We start from the raw sequence: 10,800 nt of genomic DNA on the forward strand, positions 1-10,800 counted from the left end.
AGACAAATGGCAGTGGAGAGTGTACAAGTCTGAGCTGCTCTCACTGGGGAGCTCCTCCCCAGAGCCCACTGGGACTCAGCTGCAGACTGTTGGAGATAGTCTCTGCTGCACATCTACCCAGGAGGCAAAGCAGACCACCTGTTCACACCCACAACACAGATACTGAGAGCGCAGAGCTGGGCCTCATCTCAGTTCTTGTACTCAGTGAATGGTTACACAACACAATGGTTAACGTAATAGTTACTTTTTATTCCATGTTTTTAGATTGGACAGAGGTTTCACAAGATTTTACTAAGAAAAGAGAAAGAGTAACTTTTGTACATCAACAAGCTTGATTGCAGACATAACTTTTTTTTTTTTTTTAGTTGTAGATGGGCACAATACCTTATTTTATTTTTATGTGGTGTAAGAATCAAACCCAGTGCCTCACACCTGCTAGGTAAGTGTTCTACCACTGAGCCACAACCCCAGCCCTGCAGACCTAACTTTTACAAGAAAGAGAAACATGACCTTTACAATAAAGAGGAGCTAAACCACAATGAGCTCTCTAGAAATCCTGTTGACTTTTTAAAAATATCTTGTTTACTAGGAGAAAGGCTTATATGTTACAATTAAGGTGGGGATCTTTTGGACACTACATCATTTGGAGTATTTGTGGTACATCATTACCCCCTCTATGCTCATTATTTAACCCTTTAAATCAAAAAACATCATTATCTTCTAGGCTTAACATTTTATATAATGCCGTAATCTTAATTTCTCTCTCTGTTACTCCTTCCCCACCCCAATAGCTGCTTCTGTAGTTGACCCAATGTTTCATTGTAAAAGGGAGACAAACATGAAAGCAATAAACAATAGCATAATCCATACTATATCAATTAAACTTTTGAATCCACCAAGAATAGAAAAACCATCCTCCAAAGAGTGAGCTTGGTTCCCAAGCCTTAATGCCCTTTCAGATTTGAACTAGTACATGTGCTAGTTGTTTTTTTTTTTTTTTTCAATTTAATTAATAAGTTTAAATTTTATATAAGAAAAGTATACATATTTTTCTGAACATTAAAGTGTCCAGACTTCCTTTTAAGCCTTAGTCCTTTATGAATTTTTTTCAATTAGTTATATATAACAGCAGAATGCATTTTGACTATTAAACACAAATGGAGGCAACTTTTCATTTCTCTGGTTAGACACAGTGCACAGTCACCCCATTCCTGCAATCATACATGTACATAGATTAATACAATCCACCTCATTCCACCATCCTTCCCACTCCCATATCCCCTCCCCTCCCACACTCCCCTCTGCCCAATCCAAAGTCCCTCCCATCTTCCCTTGCCCCGCCCCACATTATGGGTTAGCTGTGTGTTTGGTTGTTGTCAGTCCTGTAGTAAAGACCAAGGAAAGGACTGTGTATATGACAGAAGTAAGGGGTGGCAATGCACCATAGTATGAGAGCCCTCTTACAGGATGAAACAGTCCATTTGTCCTATTGCCTAGTTTATTTTCCTCCTTGCATTGATCAGCCAGCCCTCAAGTGGCTGAAGCAGGGCTGCTGTTTCCTCAAGCTTTGGTGTGTGCAGGCTAGCCAGCTTCCAGGGTGACCAGAGCAGGGCTAGTGTCCTTCTGATCCTCAAGCTTCTCTGGTGTTTCCTTCTTCCTGATGGTCAGCTGAAGGGGAGCAAAAGAATGTACATGAGATTCTATTACAGACAGTCTAAAAACAAACCAAAAAGAACAAAATATTACATAATACACTATGTATATGTGTGCAAGTATATATATGTGTGTGTGTGTGTGTGTGTGTGTGTGTGTGTGTACACACACACACATACATTTGGTGATACTGTAAAGAGGAGTAAAAAAGTTGTGGACACTGCTCCCTGTGTGTGCTGCAGAGGTGGGGGATATCCTGGAAGGTTTGAACTACATAGATTTATCTCAATGTAACTTTAAACAAATTTGAAAACAGCTTTTAATTCCATGAGCCTGACCCAACATTTCATGCTTTGGTTTATGACATTCCATATATTATTATTTCCTCTAAAAACATGATGTAAATTTCAACTCCCTACCTCACAGGTCAGTTGTCATCCAAAGGTGCACTTCTAGGTGTGTCACCTTTAGTCTGAGAATATATTTCTGCATGGAAATATTGCTGAATGCCTACCTGGCTCCCAAGGTGAGGTAGTGCAGAACAACTTGATTTGCCCATGGCTTATTGTCGGGAGCTGCCTTGGATGCAGACGCCTTTAAGCCCTGATGCACTGGGTTCTGAACAATTATTGCATTCAGTCTGGCAGGGCAGTGCCAGGTTGCAGTAATGTGGGCGTCACCCCAGCTCAGATAACAAGGCATGGCTCCAGGTGTAGGCATCACCCACTGGGGTTGAGTTACACTCATCTGTTCCCTTGTATTCCGACCCCTTTGCCCTTTTTGGGATAAAATGTTCTATGGAAACTCCCCTTGTGTGTCTCCTATGTAACAATAAAGAATACCAGTGGCTCTATGTCTTTCCATGGGCCTTACGTTCACAGAGCCACCCCCGGATTATTGAAAAGGTACTTCTGTGTGGTTGTGTGCCTTCTTTGTTGTTTTCTTAAGTTATTGGAATAGTCAGATTTATGAACCACGCATGAGGTCTCCAGCTATGACAGATGGTGATAGCTTATCATCCTCACCATCTTTGTTTTACCAGATGCAAAACCAAGGTTGTACCTAGTTCTGGACCCTGGACAAGGTCACCCAGTTAAAAGGGATGTGAATTCAGCTCTACCAACTCTGATGCCTTTGCCTCTCCCCACACTACCCTTTGCAAGACAAAACTAGGTAACATATTTTTCCTTTCTTGATAATCTCATGGAAGAAGCCAATGTCAGACTAAGTTTGGTAGTTCTAGGAGGGTATTTTCCCAAGAGGGGGCTTTTCCCCAAGTCCAGGTGGGTGGAGTCTGTCCAGTCTGGCTCATACCACTGCCCAGAGCCCAAGAGCCCAGATGGCTTTCTCTGGAATCCAGAGTCCCCTTCAGAGAGGAGTGTGAGGGTGAGTTAGGAGGCTGCTTCCAGGCTGGACTCCCAGAGCAGCCAGAGATCCCTCTCCAGCTTGCCCCACAGGGTCAAGGTCCAGAGGAGGCCAGTAGCTCCACCTCTGCCCCCTCACCAGCAGGCTGGACCCACCTAGCCCCGCCCACTGCCTGCTGTGAGGACTGCAACCTTTGTTTAAAGTACTCACTTGTTTTCCTTGGATGAGTTCCCTGAGTCAGCACAACTCCTGCTCAAGGGCCCAGAAGGACTGGTGGGTGGTCCTGGGGGACGAAAGGCAGGTGGCAAGCGGTGGGCACTGATGAGGCGACTGGGATGGAGACTGCCCAACTTCCCAGCTTCTGTGGTCTTGGGCAGCACAGCAGCATCTTTGGGATGGAATCACTGAAGAGGCCTCATGGAGTGGTAGCATCTGGTGGCAGCAGCAGCAACATGTAGCTGCTTCAGGCGTAGGGCATCAGGCGAGGGAGGTCCGGAGTTGAGAGTTGGCGTGGGGGTGGCAACAGCTGAGGTGTTGGCATCCAGCTGCAGTTTGGGAGATCCCTTGCTGCATACTCACAGTGGCGGTGGCAGCAGAAGAGTCCAGAAGCTGCTGTGGTGACAACAGAGGGATGTTGCCATGATCATTTCTGTCCTGCAGTGCCACAGGAGTCTGGCTGCAGTGGGTGAAGTGGGCATCCAGTGCTGCGTATCGCTGTCTTGCGTCCATGATGGAGTCTGGTGGTGGCAGCAACAACATGCAGCTTCATCCGGGAGCTGGCATGGGGCACTGGAGTCAGGCATCATGGCGGGGGGTGAAGGGCATTGACGTTGGGCCCTTGGTGGGCAGCATCATAGTCCAGCTGGGGTTTGGGAGTTTGGTTGCTGCACGGTGGCGGCAGCACCAGTAGAGTCTGGAAACGGGGCTGAGGACACAGAGGCGTCCAGTGGTGAGCATCTTCATCCTGCTGGGGTAACAGGAATCCTGCTGCAGTGGCATCTGGCGACCATGTGGGGAGTCCGGTGGCTACAGTGAAGAGCTCCAGGCTGGCGGCGGCAGCGAGGGCGCAGGGCAGTGAGCCTCAGAGTGGAAGGGCGACGAGAGGCTGGAATGGCCTCTGCAGTGGCTGTTCCAGGCCCTGGGTCTTGGTCCTGGCTGAGCGGCCTGTTCAGGAAGCTGCACGAGGGGGGTGGCAATACCCAGGCAGCTGCTGAGGACCTTAGGCTGCCCACACCTGCCTCGCCTGGCACTGGCCATGAGCCCGCCGGGTGGCTGCTCGCCCCATCCCCGATGTGGCCTCTGCAGGGGAACTAGGCCATCTGCCAGGTGGGGCAGCCTTGGGAGAGGACCCCCACCTTCCTAAGAGACATCCCACCTGGGCTGTGGGGGGAGAGAGCAGAGGAACTAGGACCTCTTCATCCTCAAAGTGCATTTCTGATTGGAAGCATTTCCTCTCAGAACTGGAACAGGACAAGGATGCCCTCTCTCACCTTCTACTCTACATAATCCCTGATACTCTAGCCAGAGTTTAAACTATACTGCTGTTTAAACTCCACTACAGCTTAGACTACATGACAGAGCTGTAGATGAAAGAAATTAAAGGGATAGGAATAGGGGAAGAAGAACTCAAACTATCCCTATTTGCTGATGACATGATTCTACACATAGAGGATCCAAAAAAACTCCACCAGAAAACTTCTAATATTAACAAATTCAGCAATGTCACAGGATATGAAATCAATATTCATAAATCAAATGCATTTCTATCTATTAGTGATGAACCCTCTGAAAGAGAAATTAGGAAAACTATCCCATTCACAATAGCCTCAAAAATGAAATATTTGGGTATAAATTTAACAAAAGAGATGAAAGACCTATACAATGAAAACTAAAGAAAGAAATTGAAAAGACTTTCAAGATGGCGGACCAGAGGGAAGCAGCATCTGTGTTGCTCTGTGACCCAGATCTCTCCTAGTAGGAATTCTGCATCTCTTGAGAGTGTTAGAGGCCCCTGTACAGCTTCTCTCTACAGAAATGACCAGCGCTGTGACCTCGCGCAGGACTCAGGGCCTCAGTGTCTGAGCAGGACCCAAAGCCAAAGTTGCAGTTCACTTAAGACTTGGCCGGCGCCTTAGCAGAACCACCTACCAACACATCTGCAGGCCGCCGAGACTCGCTCCACTCCCACGCAGGTCACTCAGCTGCTACCTCCCCACAGCACAAGGCCATTGGTTCCCCTGACATCACCAGACACCCCGGCTCTGGAAGCACACCGACTACATCTTGGAAAGCATTCCTTGCCATTTTGAGGTTGGCATGGCTATCGGATCTCTCCCCTTTTGAGCAGGTACCTGATTCCAATTCCTCCCTCATGGAATTAATATTGTCAAAATGGCCACACTATCATAAACCTTATACAGATTTAATGTGATTCCAATTAAAATCCCAATAACATTCCTCATAGAAATAGAAAAAGTAATCATGAAATTCATTTGGAAAAATAGACACAGAGAAATCCTTATTGACAAAGCAATCCTTAGCAAGAAGAGTGAAGTAGGAGACATCACAATATCAAACCTTAAACTATACTACAGATCTGTAGTAACAAAAACGGCATGCTATTGGCACCAAAATACACATGTAGACCAATGGTCCAAAATAGAAGATACAGAGAAAAACCCACATAAATGTAGTTATCTCATTCTTGCCAAAGGTGCCGAAAACATACATTAGCTAAACGATAGCCTCTTCAACAATGGTGCTGGGGAAACTGTAAATCCATATGTAGCAGACTGAAATTAAACCACGATCTCTCACCTTGCACAAACACTCAAAGTAGATCAAGGACCTAGGAATTAGGCCAGAGACCCTGTACTTAAGAAATAAAATCAAGAGTTAATAATGGGATGGATTCAAACTTAAAAGCTTCTTCTCAGCAAAGGAAACAATAATATGAAGAGAGAGCTCACAGAGTGGGAGAACATCTTTACTACACGCACATTAGATAAAATACTAATTTCCAGGATATATAAAAAACTCAAAAACTTCAACACCCAAAGAATAAATAACCCAATCAATAAATGGGCTAAGGAAATGGACAGACACTTCACAGAAGAAGATACACAGTCGATCAACAAATATATGAAAATATGTTCAACTTCACCAGAAATTAGATAAATGCAAATCAAAACTACTCTAAGACCATCTTACTCCAGCCAGAATGGCAGTTAACAAGAATACAAGCAACAATAAGTGTTGGTGAGGATGTGGGGGGAAAGGTATACTCATACATTGCTAGTGGCATTGCAAATTGGTGCAACCACTCTGGAAAGCAGTATGGAGCTTCCTCAAAAAACATGGAATGGAACCTCCATTTGACCCAGAAATTCCACTCCTCAATCTATACCCAAAAGACTTAAAATCAGCATACTAGAGTGATGCAGCCACATCAATGTTTATAGCAGCTCAAGTCACAGTAGGTAAACTGTGGAACCAACCTAGAAGTCCTTCAAGAGCTAAACTGATAAAGAAAATGTGGTATATGTGCACAATGGAATCTTAGCTTTAAAAGAGAATAAAATTATGACACTTGCAGGTAAGTGGATGGAGTTGGAGAATATTATGTAAGTGAAAAAAGCTAATCCTCAAAAACAACAGGCTGAATGTTCTCCCTGATAAGTGGATGCTGATTCATAATGACGGGGGCAAGGGAAGAATGGAGGAACTTGGGGCAAAGGGGAAGGATAGGAGGGATGGTCATGGGGTAGGAAAGAGGTTGGAATGAGACGGATATCATTACCCTAGGTACATGCAGGACTGCACATATGGTGCAACTCTACATCGTGTTCTACCAGAGAAATGAAAAGCTGTGCTCCATTTCTGTACAATGAACCAAAGTGAATTCTGCTGTTATGTACAACTAATTAGAGCTAATTAATTTTTTTAAGTACATTTCTTTGTCTAAGGGTGGCAGAAGACCAAGACCAAGGACGGCACGTCTTGGGTATCCCTCTGCCATCTATGCCCTCCACCCTTGTCCCGCCCCAGGGATGCGCTTTGAGGGGGAGGATTTGTAGCCCCACCCCCCACTGCCTCTGCTCTCAGTGGCCACAGCCCAGGAGAGATGTCGCTGGGGAGGGTGGGTGTCCTCTCCAAAGGCTGCCCGGGCTGGCAGCGGGCCTACTCCTCCAGCAGAGGCCGCAACCCAGGGAGGGGCAGGGCGAACCCGGGGTGGGGCGAGCTGCCACCCGGGGGGCTCAGGGCCAGTGCCAGGCGCCGCCTGTGTGGGCAGCATAAGGTCCTCAGAGGCTGTGTGGGTACCGCCGCCTGCCGTGTCCTGCTTCCTGAGCAGGCAGGCCCTGCCAGGAGCAAGACAAGTGGCCTGGGGCAGCCACAGCACAGGGCACCCCATCCTCTGGTCGCCCTCTGACTCTGAGGCCCGCTGCCCTACGCTGTCGCTGTCACCACAGCCAGCGCTCCACACTGTGGCCACTGGAGTCCCGACCTGGCCACCAGCAATGCTGCCAACACCTCCACTGCACTGGAAGCAGACTCCCGTCACCGCCAATGGATGAGGATGCTCCTATTTGGACGCCTATTTCCATGCAGCCACCGATTCAACTGGACTCCCCAAAGGGCCTTAGGGCGCCTAGGCTCCCTGATGGGATGCTGCTGGTTCCTGGGAACCTCCAATGTGGAACCCTAATGTGGAACGTTGAGGATGGCTGCTGTTCGCTTCCACACTGCAACTGGACTCCTCCACAGGTGGCGCCTACACCTCCAGGCTTGGGGAGGGTGTGGGCACCCCATTTTATCTGTGCCACCTGTTCATCCTGCCAGGGGATTAATTCACTAATTGGCTTTAGGCTCTCATAACAGGATCATTTCCCCTCTAAACCTTCTTGCATTGTCTCACCCATGAGCTTTTGGGGGACACCGAGAAACTCAACCATATCGCGTCTTCATCAGATAGCTTAGCCAGATCTTCTTCACGACTTGCTGTAGCTTCTACATCAGCACTTGCTGCTTCACCCTGCACTTGTCTTATATGGAGATGGGCCTCTTGCCTCCAACATCATGACCCAAATTCTGCCACCTTCAGACATCTTCTGGAGCTTTCTCCCTTCTCTTGGCATCAGACAAATCTAATGTTTTGGCCTTATCTGGATGCGGTTTTGGCTTAAGGGAACGTGGCTTGTTTCATCTGTTCTCCAGACTATGAAAACTTTATCCCTATCAGCTGTTTTGCTTTCTTATCATTCACATATGCCCTGGAGCAGCACTTTAATTTTCTTTATGAACATTTCCCTTGCATTCTCATTGGGACTAACTATTCAAGAGGCACAGCTCTTTTTTTTTTCTTTTCTTTCTTTCTTTCTTTCTTTCTTTCTTTCTTTTTTAAACAGTTTTAGATCAACAGCATGCCTTTCTTTGTTTAGTTGGTTTTTTTTTTGTTTGTTTGTTTGTTTTTTGTAGTGCTAAGGATTGAACTCAGTGCCTCATACATTCTAGGCAAGCACTCTGCAACTGAGCTACAGCCCAGCCCAAGGCACAGCTTTCTATTTGGAATGCAAAACATGGAACTCTTCCTTCTATTCCAACTGTTCAGTCCATTACAGAGTAATTAACTGGTCTAACTTCAATATTGTTTCTTAGGGAATGAGAAGAAGGTGAGTCATGATCTGTGGAGCAATAAGAAGACACATATTAAGTTTGCTGTCTTATATGAAGAGGGTTTGTAGTGTCACATGACATCTAACCTAGTTAACGTCACAGAACACAGTAGGGGATAAAATGCCCTGAAATCCTCACCACCCTTTAGGCAGTCATCTCTGCTCCATGCACAGGGGCCCCACAGGTCCCCTGTGCTCTAAGGGGGTTCCATCTTCAGCTATTCAGTGCTGGGGGTGGCACAGACTCAACGACAGTTGGAGGATGGAGCAGGGAGGGGTGGTGTCTCCCTGCCAGACCTGGCTCTTTCCATGGTGTGGCCCAACCTTCTTTTCCTTCTGAATCCTGTCCCCCTCCATCCCTGCACCCCCAGCTGCTCACAGGTCATTCCTCTGCCTGACCCACACACTCCCGCTGCCTGGCCTTGCTCATGCAGTCCCCTCACTCAATCCCCTCCCTCTCCTATTGGCCTCCCCCTCTGGACGAATTCCCCAGCCACACCCATCTCTTCATTCTTCTCTGAGCCCCCCACCCCATCTTGATGGGTCCCCCCCTTCCAAGCTCCCGGCATCAGGCCTCCCCTGCAGGGTTCTGCACATGAGGCTCTGGAGCCAGATTTCCAGAATTCCAGTCCCAGCTCTTCCAGGCAGGACCTTGACTAACTCATAATTCATGTCCTTTCCCAGAGCCTCACCTTTACCACCAGGGAAATGGGTGATATAATTCCCTCTGTAAATATATGCAGCCTGGTTCATGGAGGTATTGATGCTCCGAGGTGGAATTCAGGGTTCCTGTAAGGGGGCGCCTTTTGTCACTTAAAGGAGTGGCCCTCGTGGCTCCAAGAACAGAGTTGGTTTTTGTCCCCTGTAAAGTGACCACTATAGGGATGGTCTAGTTAGTGGCGCTGAATATGTCGAAGCCCCATTTACCCTGTAAATGCTGTCTCATGCTTCTCTTTCCTTTACTTGGGGAGGAGATGAACAGAACCCCAAAGACAGATATGAGATCCGGGAGCTAGTTTGGGCTCCCAGGTTCCTGGATTGCATGGGGACAAACTTACAAGTCAAGGTGGCCTTTCTGAAGGTGGTGATGGTTCCTCCCAGGAGAGCTTCAGGGGTTCTGCACGGTCAGGCTTTGGGGGATGGCATGAATTGCACAAACATCAGTGGTTGCTTATCCTGGTTTGTATTTTGCCTTCTCTCCCTTGGTCCTCATGGTGGTGCTATGCCTAGGGGCAGCCACTGGAGCTGTTCTGTCCCAAGCTTGCCCCATGGTGTTCTCTGGTTTGGGGGGTCCCTCTACTTTTTTAGCAGATGCACATTTCTGCCATGGGAGAAGGAAGAACTGGGGACAAATCTGTCCTCCAAGTTGCAATTGAGGCAACTGAAACTGGCAGCATTAAGGGGGATGAATCTTGGTTGTCCCATGCTGACTGGGGCTGCCTGTTCTTGGGACAAACACTGTTCACAGTCCCTGGCCTCTGAGTAGCAGCTGCAGAGGCTGATGGACTAGTTGCTCCAGTGGACTTGCAGCCTGGCTGCCAGCAGAATGTGTGTGGGTGCTGGCACGGGCCCCCACGGTGGGATTTCTACGTCTGTCAGCACCAAGGGCTGAGTGGGTTGGGCTGCCCAGGCTGGGGGGCCTGCTATCAATGGTGGGAATGGAGCTACCCCTGGACCTGGAGATCCCAGGTGTCCAAACTACTGACAGCTGGCAGAGGTGGGGGCTCTGGGCTTCTTCCTGTCAGAAACCCCAGGTGGGATGGTGGCTCCAGGGATGAGGGGCTGCTTCCCACGGGGTGCGTGTTTAGGTACCTTTCAAGACGGCAGACTGAGGAATCAGACCAGAGACTCTGCGTCTAATAGAAGATAAAGTTGGTCCTCATCTTCATCTCGTGGGGGCAGGCCCCAAATTCCTTAATAAGACTCCTATAGCACAAGAGTTAAAACCAAGAATCAACAAATGGGACGAATTCAAACTGAAAAAGTTTTTTCTCAGCAAGAGAAATAATATGCGAGGTGAATAGGGAGCCTACATCCTGGGAACCAATTTTTACCCCTCAAACATCAGATAGAGGCCTAATCTCTAGAGTGTACAAAGAACTCAAAAAGT

The 10,800-nt window shown here is 47.7% G+C and overlaps 1 long non-coding RNA gene across 1 annotated transcript; it reads right to left on the reverse strand.

The window, feature by feature from the left end:
* Nucleotides 1-8,551: 8,551 nt before the first annotated feature.
* Nucleotides 8,552-9,848, reverse strand: LOC139702348 (uncharacterized). Its single transcript, XR_011704979.1, has 3 exons — nt 9,749-9,848; nt 9,383-9,566; nt 8,552-8,699 (listed from the first exon to the last, which is right to left on the reverse strand). It is a non-coding gene; the product is annotated as an uncharacterized lncRNA (long non-coding RNA).
* Between the last annotated feature and the right edge of the window lie 952 nt (nt 9,849-10,800).

The sequence above is a fragment of the Marmota flaviventris genome, chromosome 17, assembly GCF_047511675.1.
Source record: "Marmota flaviventris isolate mMarFla1 chromosome 17, mMarFla1.hap1, whole genome shotgun sequence".
Taxonomy (NCBI): domain Eukaryota; kingdom Metazoa; phylum Chordata; class Mammalia; order Rodentia; family Sciuridae; genus Marmota; species Marmota flaviventris.